The sequence below is a fragment of the Equus przewalskii genome, chromosome 16 (assembly GCF_037783145.1).
Source record: "Equus przewalskii isolate Varuska chromosome 16, EquPr2, whole genome shotgun sequence".
Lineage (NCBI taxonomy): Eukaryota > Metazoa > Chordata > Mammalia > Perissodactyla > Equidae > Equus > Equus przewalskii.
Window position 1 is genome coordinate 32,711,379 of NC_091846.1, and position 15,169 is coordinate 32,726,547.

A 15,169-nucleotide genomic window follows, 5' to 3' on the forward strand; every position below is an offset into this window, starting at 1 on the left:
CCTAATCCAGCAACATCTAAAGGAAACAAAATTGCTGTCTCAAAGAGATATCCGTACTCCCATGTTCATTGCAGCATTATTCACAATAGCCAAGGTCAGAAAACAACCTAAGTGTCCGTTGATGGATGAGAGAATAAAGAATATGCAGTATAATACATAAAAGGGAGTATTATTCAGCCATAAAAAAGGAAATCCTTCCATTTGCAACAACATGGATGAATCTGAAGGGCATTTTGCTAATTGACGTAAACCAGACAGAGAAAAACGAATATTGCATGGTATCACTAACATGTGGAATCCAAAAAGAAAAATTTCAAACTCAGAGAAACAGAGATTAGAATGGTGGCAGCCAAGGGCTGAGGGGTGGGGAAAATAGGGACTGCCTGATAAAAGGATACAAATTTTAAGTTATAAGATAAATAAGATCTCAAGATCCACTGTAAAACATAATGACTATAATTGATAACACTGCATTGTATAATTGAATTTGCCGAGAGTAGGACCGATGTGTTCTCACCAAGAAAAAAAAAAAGATAAATATGTGAGGTCATGAAATTGTTTATTATTGCAATGGTGGGAATCCTTTCACAGTGTATACATATATCAAATCATCACATTGTACACTTTAAATATATTACAATTTTATATTTCAATTATACGTCAATAAAGCTGAAAAAAGAATGTACCATTCTGGTAAGTGATGCATGCGTGGAGATAGGGGAATGTGGGAAATCTTTGTACCTCCTTCTCAGTTTTTTTTTTAAACCTAAAACTGCTCTAAAAAAATACTCTTAAAAGTAAACAAAGACAACCAAAAGACACAATAAACTATGTATGTGTGAACATGCTAAAAAGTTAGACAAGTCAAAGCTTAAGAGAGCACTTATAAATGGACATTTAGTGTTCTTAGAAGAGAAACAGTTAATGGAGATGCTTTTTGTATAATAACTATAAAATGCTAAATATAATATATACAGCTATATGTGAAATATATACAGATAATACATGGATAGGAGATATATATATGTATATGTATATATCTATATTTATGTGTGTGTGTGTATATATATATATGGATATCTATCCGTCTATCCAACGGTATGATACAGAGATGACAGGTTTTCACAGGTAAAGAAGTAGAATTTCAGTTTGGGGTTAAGGAAGAGGGACTGTGAAACAGAGATGCCAAACAGTATTTAGAAACATAGTATATTTTCCTACATTTCCTAAATTTCAGAGTATAACTCTGACATTTATAGCTCTCATGAAGGTAACCAATGCAATCAGTTGAGAGAACTCGAGCTAGTGGTAACCAGCCAATTTCTTTATACTCATCAGTTTAGCTAAAATATTTAAGTTATCACACACATAGTGACCAAGAACAGTGCCTTTTATAAGTATTTGATTAAGAATAACCAATAGCGGGATATTTTGCCTATCTCTATTGCCGCATCATGACATTGACTGTCAGTGACATCTTTACCACTGGAAATAGTGTCATTTACGCCTTTAAATTTAATCAGATTAGAGAACAAATTCTAGAATTCTAAAACTCAGAAACAATTCAGAAAACTCATCCTTGAGATTCTTTTCCTTTAGAACCACTCCTACTAACAAAATCTGTATAAGTCGGGGTTCTCCAAGGAAACAGAACACACACACATTGTAACCACTATTCTAACATTATTCGTAAGATATCTGTATGTCAGAGGTTGGGAAATAAGTCTAACAAAAGTTCAGGGATCTTCGACTTCAGTGAAATTTCTAGAAGTCTAGTGGTACCCCTTCTAAGGTGAAGGATAAGTTGTGACTTCTGTTCCATAATACAACCAAAGGAGAGGCCCAATGCCTAGTGAGCCTCTTCGGATTTGGGCGGGGGAGGGGATATATTCTCCTTTGGGTTTACTACTCCAGGCCATTTACCAAAGGACCTAAAAAACGGATGATTTTCTATGGGGCTCGGGATATACAGTCCTGGGGAGATGAACAAGAAGAGCATCAATTATAGAGGCAGAGAGGTTAGGTCTCACTAAGGGGAGGATGACCATATTTGGTTAAAATGGGTAAACAAACTGAGGTTGAAGACAGATCTAAATAGTGTGTAGATGAGGGTGAAGGGCAGAGATTTGAAATAGTTCGTCCTGAATGAAATAGGAAGGAAGTTCTAGCAGAGAGAGGTAAAAGTCAAGGGCAAATTTCAAGAGGTGAATTTCAGGATAAAAACATTCTTGACAGATACAAAAAAGGCAGCTGGCCAAAAAATATAATAAGATTTTTGAAGTCTCCACTGAGATTCTGGATTATAAATCCTCCTTATTTCCAGAAAGTTTGTATTTCCTATGGCAGTTTTATCTAAGACACGAATTCTTTTGGTACCTAGAAGAATTTTTTAAAATGGCAAGATAGGCACCATCTGTATGAGATTATTTTGAAGTGAATACGTTTTCAAAAGTTGCCTCTGAATTTCAGAGTGCATTAACCAATAACATACAGAAATACATGAGCAATGCATTAGTAGGACCAATTCAGAGTACTCTAGTTTAATTGATTCTCATAACATAATCTTGTTACAGTTATCATGCTGTCATGTTTCTGGGCTGTGTGATTACACCACTTGTTTTAGAGGAACCCAAAGAAAGAAAGGATATTGTGACCTAGTCTAAATTACGTACTCTATATTGAGAAAGGAGGTTAGGAGGGAGAATTTCTCCTACTCTGCCCTAGCCCAGGTCAATCCTAATTTAATTTGGGGAGATATGATTTCATGTCTTAATCACATAGGATGTAAATCATTTTTTAAATAAATGTTAGTGTTTAGAAGAAACCTTTATATAAGCCATATTTAAAAGTAAGTTCCATTCAATTGCACAGTCTTAAAGGTTTTCAAGTTGGAAAATTCTGACCCAAGGAGTTAGTGTTATATATTTTCTTTCCTTCCTAAACTCTAAAAGTTCCCCTTTAATTAAGAAATAAATGATTTTGGGCCTAAGCTTTGACCTGTGATTTGCTCCCAAGCCTTAAGTAGCTCTAGTCTCTTGGAAGACCAACTTTCTTCCATTGAGCTGCTGTTGCTCTCTTGTGAAAAATCAGTGGGGCAGAGGAGGCGGAGCAAAATGGTGGGGTGAGCTGACCCGGGACTCTCTCCCCTCCAAAGTACAACAAAGGACTGGAAAAAAAAAAAAAAACCTGAATTTCAGCTAATGAACTGAATGCCAGGACTCAGAGGCCTACAGTATCAAAAGACAGAAGACGGAGCCCCTACTGCCCACCTCAGAGGAGCTGGAACGGGGTAAGTGAGAACATCACTCCATCCCCTAGAAACCAGGATCACCGCATGGGTCTGGGAAGGAGCGGGGGAGGGGCTGTGTGACCAGGGGATCTGGGGATCATCTAGGACTCCCGCCGCTACAGTGGAAACCCACTGACAGGGGAAAGCTTCCATGCACGGGGACCCCATAAACGCGGGGCCCTGGGAGACCAGAGAAAAGAACTGATCAAATCCAGATCAGTGCGTGAGAGAAACCACCCCTGCCCCTGCCCCAGCAAAGCGCACTGGGCGCCGACATCTTGCCCAAAGGTGGAGAGTTCAGAACACGTGGCTCTCGACCCCCATTGACCCCCATTACGCGGCAGGCGGTAACTGCAACCGAATTCTACTACCATGCGAAAGAACCACTTCTCTACCATCCAGCAATTTATAAAAGCCCCAGACCAGAAGGAAAACAATAAAAACATAGAATTAAGTCCTGAGGACTTGGAATTAGGTAAACTAAATGAAAATGAGTTCAGAGCAGCTATAATCAAAAAACTCAATGAGGTAGAGAGAAAGATAGAGAAACAAGCCAAGTTCTGGAGCTACTTCACAAAAGAGATTGAAATTATAAAGAAGAATCAAACAGAATTACTAGAGATGAAAAACACAATGGACCAGATAAAACAGAATACAGATTCCCTGAATGCCCGGGTGTGCTCCATAGAAGAGCAAATTAGCATAATCGAAGATAGACAGGGTGAATGGCTCCAGACAGAGTAAGAAAGAGAACTAAGGATTAAAGGGAATAAGGAAAGCATTAGAGAGATAGCAGATTCAATGAGGAGAAAGAATTTAAAGATCATAGGAATTCCCGAGAATGTAGAAAAGGAAAATGGAGCAGAAAGTGTGCTTAATGAAATTATAGAAGAGAACTTCCCAAATCTAGGGACTGAGGGAGAAATGTGTGTAGAGGAAGCTTTTAGATCTCCTAGATTTGTCAATGTAAAAAGACCTACTGCAAGGCATATAGTAGTACAAATGGGAAAAAGGAATGACAAAGAAAGAATACTCAGGGCTGCACGACAAAGGAGAATTACCTACAAAGTAGTCCCTATCAGACTTTCAGTGGATTTCTCTGCAGAAACCTTACAAGCTAGGAGAGAATGGAGTGACATATTCAAAGCTTTAAAAGATCAAAATCTTCAGCCAAGAATACTCTATCCAGCAAGAATATCCTTCATATATGAGGGAGAAATTAAATCTTTTCCAGACAAACAAAAGTTAAGGGAATTTGTAACCAAAAGTCCTCCACTACAAGAAATCCTCAAGAAGGCTCTCATACTTGAAAAAAGAAAAAAGGGAAAAAGAGGTCATGAACCACAGAGTAGGGAGACAGATAAATAGAACCAGAATAGGATAGCAAATATTCAACTATAGCATTAGGATAAAAATAAGGAAACTACCAAAGCAAAGACGATCTTATCACTCTAACTACAAACTCATAACACAAGTTGGAACAAGAAGTGAAAATAATAATTTAGGAGGGGAAGAGCAAAGGGACTAAATTAGTCTAGGCCAAGTAAGTAAGAGACCACCAGAGAATAGACTATATTATACACGAGATTCTAAATACAAACTTCAGGGTAGACAATAAACTAAACAACAGAACAGAGACACAAAACATAAATAAGCAAAAATCTGAGAAACCCAGCATAAGAAATTGCAGTATCAAATGGGTAGGAAAAAGCACACAGGAAGAGGAAAGCAGGAAAGCCAGATAATGAGCAACAAATTGACAGCTTTAAGTCCACATGCATCAATAATCAGTCTCAATGTAAATGTATTGAACTCTCCAATAAAAAGACACAGAGTGGCAAAATGGATTAAAGAACAAGATCCAACAATTTTCCGCCTCCAGGAAACACACCTCAGCCCCAAGGACAAGCACAGGCTCAGAGTGAAGGGGTGGAGGACAATACTTCAAGCAAATAGCAAGGAAAAAAAAGGAGCTGTTGCAATTCTTATATCAGACACAGTGGATTTCAAAATAAGACAGGTAAAGAGAGACACAGAGGGACAATATATAATGATCAAAGGGGCACTTCATCAAGAAGAAATAATGCTTCTAAATATCTATGCACCCAACATAGGAGCAGCAAGGTTCATAAAGCAACTATTAACAGACCTAAAGAAAGATGTTAAAAACAACACATTAATAGCAGGGGACCTCAACACCCCACTCACATCAATGGACAGATCATCCAGACAGAAAATCAACAAGGAAATAGTGGAGCTAAACGAAAAACTAAAACAATTGGACTTAATAGACATATATAGATCACTTCATCCTAAAAAAGCAGAATACACATTCTTCTCAAGTGCACATGGAACATTCTCAAAGATAGACCATATGTTGGGAAACAAGGCAAGCCTCTACAAATTTAAAAAAATTGAAATAATAACAAGCATCTTCTCTGATCATAATGCTAAAGGCTAGAAAGTAATTACAAGAAAAAAGCTGAGAAAGGCACAAAGATGTGGAGACTAAACAATACACTACTGAACAACAATGGATCATTGAAGAAATTAAAGAAGAAATCAAAAAATACCTGGAAAATAATATGAAAATGATAACATGCCATACCAACTCATATGGGATATTGCAAAAGCTGTATTAAGAGGAAAATTCATCGCAATACAGGCACATCGTAACAAACAAGAAAAATCCCAAATAAGCAATCTTAAACTACACCTAACTGAACTAGAGAAAGAAGAACAAATAAAGCCCAAAGTCAGCAGAAGGAGAGAAATAATAAAAATCAGAGCAGAAATAAATACTATTGAAATGAAAAAGGCAGTAGAAAGGATCAGTGAAACAAAGAGCTGGTTCTTTGAGAAGATAAATAACATTGACAAACCCCTAGCCAGACTTACAAAGAAAAAAAAGGGAGAAAGCTCAAATAAACAAAATCAGAAATGAAAGAGGAGAAATAACAACAGATTCTGCAGAAATACAATGGATTATGAGAGAATACTAAGAAAAACTCTATGCTAACAGAATGGATAACCTAGAGGAAATGGATAAATTCTTGGACTCCTACAATCTCCCAAAGCTCACTCAAGAAGAAGCAGATGATTTGAACAGACCAATCACAAGGAAAGAGATTGAAACAGCAATCAAAAACATCCCAAAGAATAAAACCCCAGGACCAGATGGCTTCCCTGGGGAATTCTACCAAGCTTTCAGAGAGGATTTAATACCTATCCTTTTCAAGCTATTCCAAAAAATTAGGGAGGATGGAACACTTCCTAACACATTCTATGAGGCCAACAACACGCTGATACCAAAGCCTGACAAGGACGTCACGAAAATAGAGAACTACAGGCCAATATCACTGATGAACATAGATGCAAAACTTCTAAACAAAATTTTGGCCACCTGAATTCAGCAATTCATCAAAAGGATCATACATCATGATCAAGTGGGATTCATACCAGGGACACAGGGATGGTTCAACATCCGCAAATCAATCAACGTGATACACCACATCAACAAACTGAGGAATAAAAACCACATGATCATCTCAATAGATGCAGAGAAAGCATTTGACAAGATCCAACAGCCACTTATGATAAAAACTCTGAAAAAGATGGGCATAGAAGGGAAATACCTCAACATAATAAAGGCCATATATGACAAGCCCACAGCCAACATCATACTCAATGGGCAAAAACTGAGTGCCATCCCCCTGAAAACAGGAATGAGACAAGGATGCCCTCTATCACCATTCTTATTTAACATAGTACTGGAGGTCCTGGCCAGAGCAATCAGGCAAGATAAAGGAATAAAAGGAATCCAAATAGGGAGGGAAGAAGTGAAACTCTCGCTGTTTGCAGACCACATGATCTTATATATAGAAAACCCCAAAGAATCCATTGGAAAACTGTTAGAAGTAATCAACAACTACAGCAAAGTTGCAGGGTATAAAATAAATTTGCATAAATCAGTAGCATTTCTATATTTTAACAATGAACTAACAGAAAAGGAACTCGAGAACACAATACCATTCACAATTGCAACAAAAAGAATAAAATACCTTGGGGTAAATTTAACTAAGGAAGTGAAGGACCTATATAATGAAAATTACAAGGCCTTTCTGAGAGAATTGGATGACGACATAAGGAGATGGAAAGACAGTCCATGTACATGGATTGGAAGAATAAACATAGTTAAAATGTCCATTCTACCTAAAGCAATCTACAGATTCAACGCCATCCCAATCAGAATCCCAATGATATTCTTTACAGAATTAGAACAAAGAATCCTAAAATTTATATGGGGCAAGAAAAGACCCCGAATTGCTAAAGCGATACTGAGAAAAAAGAACAAAACGGGAGGCATCACAATCCCTGACTTCAAAACTTACTACAAAGCTACAGTAATCAAAACAGCATGGTACTGGTACAAAAACAGGTGCACAGATCAATGGAACAGAATTGAAAGCCCAGAAATAAAACCACACATCTATGGACAGCTTATCTTTGACAAAGGAGCTGAGGGCATACAATGGAGAAAAGAAAGTCTTTTCAACAAATGGTGCTGGGAAAACTGGAAAGCCACATGTAAAAGAATGAAAATTGACTATTCTTTTTCACCATTCACCAAAATAAACTCAAAATGGATTAAAGACCTAAAGGTGAGACCTTAAACCATAAGGCTTCTGGAAGAAAACGTAGGCAGTACACTCTTTGACAGCAGTATTAAAAGGATCTTTTCAGACACCATGCCTTCTCAGAGAAGGGAAACAATAGAAAGAATAAACAAATGGGACTTCATCAGATTAAAGAGCTTCTTCAAGGCAAATGAAACCAGGATTGAAGCAAAAAAAAAAACCCACTAACTGGGAAAAAATATTTGCAAGTCATATATCTGACAAAGGCTTAATATCCTTAATATATAAAGAACTCTCGCAACTCAACCGCAAAACATCAAACAACCCAATCAAAAAATGGGCTGGAGACATGAACAGACATTTCTCCAAAGAAGATATACTGATGGCCAATAGGCACATGAAAAGATGCTCATCATCGCTGATCATCAGGGAAATGCAAATCAAAACTACACTAAGATATCACCTTACACCTGTTAGAATGACAAAAATATCTAAAAGTAATAGCAATGTTGGAGAGGTTGCGGAGAAAAAGGAACCCTCATACACTGCTGGTGGGAATGCAAACTGGTGCAGCCACTATGGAAAACAGTATGGAGATTCCTCAAAAAACTAAAAATAGAACTATCATACGATCCAGCCATCCCACTACTGGGTATTTATCCAAAGAGACTGAAGTCAGCAATCCCAAAAGTCCTGTGCACCCCAATGTTTATTGCAGCACTGTTTACAATAGCCAAGACATGGAAGCAACCTAAGTGCCCATCAACAGACGAATGGATAAAGAAGATGTGGCACATATATACAATGGAATACTACTCAGCTGCAAAACAGAACAAAATCATTCCATTTGCAATAACATGGATGGACCTTGAGAGAATTATGTTAAGTGAAATAAGCCAGCGAGAGAAAGATAATCTGTGTATGACTCCACTCATATGAGGAATTTAAAACTATGGACCAAGAACAGTTTAGTGGATACCAGGGGAAAGGTGGGGTGGGGGGTGGGCACAAAGGGTGAAGTGGTGCACCTAAACATGACTGACAAACATTAATGTACAATTGAAATTTCACAAGATTGTAACCTATCAATAACTCAATAAAAAAAAAAAGAAATAAAAAAAAAGAATAAAATACCTCAGGGTAAATTAAACTAAGGAAGTGAAGGACCTATATAATGAAAATTACAAGGCCTTTCTGAGAGAATTGGATGATGACATAAGGAGATGGAAAGACATTCCATGTACATGGATTGGAAGAATAAACATAGTTAAAATGTCCATTCTACCTAAAGCATTCTACAGATTCAATGCTATCCCAATCAGAATCCCAATGACATTCTTTACAGAATTAGAACAAAGAATCCTAAAATTTATATGGGGCAAGAAAAGACCCCGAATTGCTAAAGCGATTCTGAGAAAAAAGAACAAAACAGGAGGCATCACAATCCCTGACTTCAAAACTTACTACAAAGCTACAGTAATCAAAACAGCATGGTACTGGTACAAAAACAGGTGCACAGATCAATGGAACAGAATTGAAAGCCCAGAAATAAAACCACACATCTATGGACAGCTTATCTTTGACAAAGGAGCTGAGGGCATACAATGGAGAAAAGAAAGTCTTTTCAACAAATGGTGCTGGGAAAACTGGAAAGCCACATGTAAAAGAATGAAAATTGACTATTCTTTTTCACCATTCACCAAAATAAACTCAAAATGGATCAAAGACCTAAAGGTGAGACCTGAAACCATAAGGCTTCTAGAAGAAAACGTTGGCAGTACACTCTTTGACATCAGTATTAAAAGGACCTTTTCGGACACCATGTCTTCTCAGAGAAGGGAAACAATAGAAAGAATAAACAAATGGGACTTCATCAGACTAAAGAGCTTCTTCAAGGCAAGGGAAAACAGGATTGAAACAAAAAAACAACCCACTAACTGGGAAAAAATATTTGCAAGTCATATATCTGACAAAGGCTTAATATCCATAATATATAAAGAACTCTCACAACTCAACAACAAAAAATCAAACAACCCGATCAAAAAATGGGCTGGAGACATGAACAGACACTTCTGCAAAGAAGATATACGGATGGCCAATAGGCACATGAAAAGATGCTCATCATCGCTGATCATCAGGGAAATGCGAATCAAAACTACACTAAGATATCCCCTTACACCCATTAGAATGACAAAAATATCTAAATCTAATAGTAACAAATGTTGGAGAGGTTGTGCAGAGAATGGAACCCTCACACACTGCTGGTGGGAATGCAAACTAGTACAGCCACTATGGAAAACAGTATGGAGATTCCTCAAAAAATTAAAAATAGAACTACCATAAGATCCAGCAGTTCCACTACTGGGTATCTATCCAAAGAACTTGAAGTCAGCAATTCCAAAAGTCCTATGCACCCCAACATTCATTGCAGCATTATTTACAATAGAAAAGACATGGAAGCAACCTAAGTGCCCATCAACAGATGAATGGATAAAGAAGTTGTGGTATATATACAATGGAATACTACTCAGCTGCAAAACAGAACAAAATCATCCCATTTGCAACAACATGGATGGACCTTGAGGGAATTATGTTAAGTGAAATAAGCCAGTTAGAGAAGGATAATCTCTGTATGACTCCACTCATATGAGGAATTTTTAAAAATGTGGACAAAGAGAACAGATTAGTGGCTCCCAGGGGAAAGGTGGGGTGGGGGTGGGCACAAAGGGTGAAATGGTGCACCTACAACATGAATGACAAACATTAATGTACAACTGAAATCACACAAGATTGTAACCTATCATTAACTCAATTAAAAAAAAAAGAAAGAAATGATTTGGGCAGAGAAATACATTAATTTTGTAGTAAAAAAATTTCATAAATAAAGAATGATCCAATATAGCTATGCATTTATCTTTAAAGTATGTGTTGGATGAACTTCATGGATGTGGATTTTTTTTTCTCATAGAAAGATAATCAAAGCCACTTAATAAATTCTGTTTTTCATTAAATTAGGACAACCAAGATTATCCTAGGAAAACATTGGTGTAGCCAAAAGTTGCTGTTGATTATATGTAAGATCCAAAGAGACAGATGCAAATAAAGAGATAAAGCCATTTGATAAGAAGCAGTAGATGTCTGAGACTTCACATTTTCAGAGGCTATTGAGTCTGACTCTCAGGATCAAAGAGAGATTCATCTTATGTACATCAGAGACAGACTCATGAAAGTGGCTAGGTAAGAAAGAGAAATTCATTAGACATAAAGGATTGCTTTGTTTAAAATTGTATCTGCAGTAACATGGCCCTTTAGTGATTATTTGAATCTAATACCAGAATGTACCCAGCAGCATGAAATTTTTATAGATCATGCTTCAGTGTTATAGAACTTGTAAGATCTGGTTTTTAATGTATAGTTCCTAGGGAGAAGTAACTATTTATGAAATATGCCTCTATACAAAGCCCAGTTGGTAATCAATTACTCACCAACCTGTAATACGAAACAAAACAATAATATGAATTTTTAGTAAGAATTAATTATATGAATCCTATAATACGAGTAAAGTTAATATATATTTGTGGGTATATTTAATATACCACCTGTGTTCTCTCATATATATGCATACAGATATAGCAACCCTTATATGATAATACTATATATAATAAAAAATTATAAATTTTACCACATTGACCCAACCAAAAAGAAAGAAGTGTCTACAATTCTTTGAAATTTTCAAATAAATTTTGTAGCATAAAATCTCTAAATACATAGATGGTCATTTAAATTGATATCATTTGTAAAGCATTCATTTCCTAATATATCACTCCTTTAACTTATTGCACCACAAGATTCGCTTTCTTGACATTACTCAAAATCCACTGATGGATAAAAGTAGACGTGAATCCAGTTTTCTGGAGAGGACCATCGCTGTAAGCAATAGCTGTGAAAACAATGCAACACAGCTGATCACTACAGGTGATTCGAGGATCATTTTCATAAGATTCCACATAAGGACTCTTTTTTGAAAGAGAATATCTTCTGGAATTAGAGACTGCCTTATCTTGAATTTGCATCCCTGAGTATAGCAGTAATATCACTCCTAGTGTAGAGTCAGTTATAACAAGGAGGTTGCCATATCCAAACATATAATTAAATGTACTAATTTGAACTACATGAATTTGGATAATTTGGATTTATTATTTTTAAAATGCTGAAGTTGAAGATTCCCTTTAAAACCCACATTCCCTACATGCATATTTGTTACATTTCAAGGACAAGTGTACCTTATCTAGGGGAATTAAATACCCCAATCCTCTCAGGCACTATAATAGAACACATACACACTTGATAGTAAATAATGGGTATGTGCTTACCTCCATGGAGAGGTCTATTAAAATTCTGTGCATGAACATACTGCTAAACTATTTTGAGTCATTCTGTCTATGAGCATGACATTACTGAGTCCATTTGAAGTATTCTATAAATCAAATGATCAAATAAAAGTGTTGTTTGAATTTTTTTCTAGGAGACAAGAAGAATTTTGCGAACTATTCTTCACATTGAAGGGGGGGTGCAGAATATGATTTGAATAATATTATTAAAAGGTTATTTTGGCAAAAAAAACTGCTTAGTTCACAAAGTTGAAAACAATGGAAAAGAGTAGACTTGTTAGATTCTGTTTTCAGTAACTATGTAAACAATCCAGTTCTATTTTGTTAAGAATGTGGGACACCTTAAAGGCGGGAAGACGACCTGGATAATCTCACAATGATTTAGTTTCACAAGTTTTAATGATTGGCAGTGACTATGTGTTCTGAGATAGCCAAAGGTAAAATTTCAAAGTGGAAATATTTCCCATTGATGGTCTGGCTAGATTTATTTTCTATAATTTTTCCTTCAGCTCTTTCCATTTTCAGTGATTCCAATTTTTAAAAACATTTCTAAACTTTCCAGTACCCAATAAATTTACAATATTCTTGCTGAGACCAGGTGCATAAAAAGGCAGGACAAAAATATTAAGTTAAACCTTATAGAGCTACCATATTAGTAAGTCAAAAGAGAGTAGAATATTGGCAATTTCATATGTTTCAATCTAATATAATCATGTAAGATTTGTACACGTTGAACTGAAAGTTACTAAGAGATCATTATGTCCAACTTTCAATTTCAAATGAGTTCCATCATGATGACATGATTTATCCAACAGCATAAAATAAATGGCGAGCATACATAAACATCAATTGTAATAAGAAGGGAGGAATGGAGTGGAACATAATTCCAAAGAGATTAATCTCTTTAGTAACAATTTAGGCATGGTTTATTTGTTTATGATGTGGTTTCTGATTGTAGTGGGTTTATGGAAAGAGACTATAAACTGAAGATATTTATATATCTGAAAATATACTTAATGTACGAATTTTAGCTACACTAATTTGGAAAATGTGATTATTAGTAAAAGGTTAATATAGTGTTCTTCCTAGTATACCTCAAATCACATAATATAGATGGGACACCAAATTTCTTAATTTGTTCAGTTGTGCTAGCTTTCATGTAAAGCACATTAATTTATACCACTGATATTTATTTATTGAAGCCTCTGAGCAAATAGCTCCACCAGGTACTATGTATAGAAAATGTATAAACTCTGTCCTTAGCTCTTAAATGTCTAATAGTATGTGGTTTTTCTTAATAGGATACTGAATTAGTGTGAACAGCTGACTTGTTGGCTCAGGATCATCCCAACCAAAGACAGAAATCATGCAAATAAGAATAAACTTTGAGCTAAAGTCTATCAGATAGATGATTTCATTGAAATGTTGTGATTGGGAGGTAGATTTTCCACACTATAGATGTCTGTGAAAGAATGATACAGGAAAGAAACTTCTAATTCTGCTCTTGTTTCTCCCCTACCTTGTTTTAGGATATTCAGAGCCTGTCCTTTCACGTGATATTTTAGCCCTCTATTTTTGGGATACATACGGTTACAAGCAGGATAACTCAGAAGCCTGACCAATGTGAGAAGCTGAAAAAAATACTTGTGGATTGACTAGCTTTGGAATGTCCACTTCCCATCTCTAACCCTCTCAACATACAAGGTTGAGGAATCTAATCATGGACAGTGGCTCTTAGCCTTGGATATACATTGGAGTCACCTTTGTGGAATTTTTAAAAATTCCATAAAAAGCTACATACTAGACCTATTAAATCAAAATCACTGAATGAGATACAGTCATCAGTATTATTTAAAGCTCCCCATATAGTTCCAATATTCATTGGAAATTTGAGAAACACTAAGCTCCTTTTTCTGATGTTTTTTCTCTCTGAGAGACTGAGAGTAAATCCCCCTCCAAAGAAATGAAGTTATTTTCTGAGATGGGGAAGGATAAATACCGTTTTTCATGCATTGGGCTCTCTACTTTAGGTGTTATCTTCACCTAGTTCTTTCTTTGTGGCCATAGAGTTGATACAGACTACAGTGTATCCTTTGGTCCTTATCTAATTCTTACTGCAAAAAATAGGAGCTTCTAAATAAATCAATAAGCTATCTGAGGAATACTTTTATTTCAAAAGAAAACAACAAGCTGCATTGATCAGAGATTCAGTAAGAAGCAAATATTTTGGCTCTTCTGAAGTACAAATAATAATAAAAATTCATATACTAAACACAATGAAAGAAGTACATGTACTAATACAATGACATATAAACAGGAAATATAAAAACATATATACATACAAAAATATATAAAAAGTAAACACCAAACTGAAATACATATGAGAAATAAAACAGCTGAAATAAAGAACATACTAGATAAGGTAATTGAGATGGTTTACCCATGAGAAACAAATTTGAAAATTGGAATATCACATTGAAAATTCTCCCAGATGTATCAAGAAGGTATAAATTAGTAGAAAGTATAAAAGAAAAATGAAGAGAAATAAAATTTAATGTAGAAGTCCTAACATCAGCACTGTAAGATTTGTAGAATGATAGAAAATAAAATATTGGGAGTCAGAAACATTTTAACTTCATAAGTGACTCTTCACAGGGAGAGGCATGTGCGTATACATAACTAAACTCAAATTTTCGAGATGCTAGAATATTAAAAATGCTATCTAGCATACATAATCTCTAATGGAGCAAGCACATTGAGGGGAAGGACAACATTTGACAAGTTGAAATACATTAATTTGAGAGTGGAAAAGAAAAGTGTGTGTGTGTGTGTGTGTGTGTGTGGTGAGAATG

At 35.8% G+C, this 15,169-nt stretch overlaps 1 long non-coding RNA gene across 1 annotated transcript; it reads left to right on the forward strand.

The window, feature by feature from the left end:
• Positions 1-1,715: 1,715 nt before the first annotated feature.
• Positions 1,716-11,163, forward strand: LOC139076387 (uncharacterized). The gene is made up of 3 exons (XR_011527953.1): positions 1,716-1,792; positions 3,198-3,289; positions 10,942-11,163. It is a non-coding gene; the product is annotated as an uncharacterized lncRNA (long non-coding RNA).
• The last annotated feature ends 4,006 nt before the right edge of the window (positions 11,164-15,169 follow it).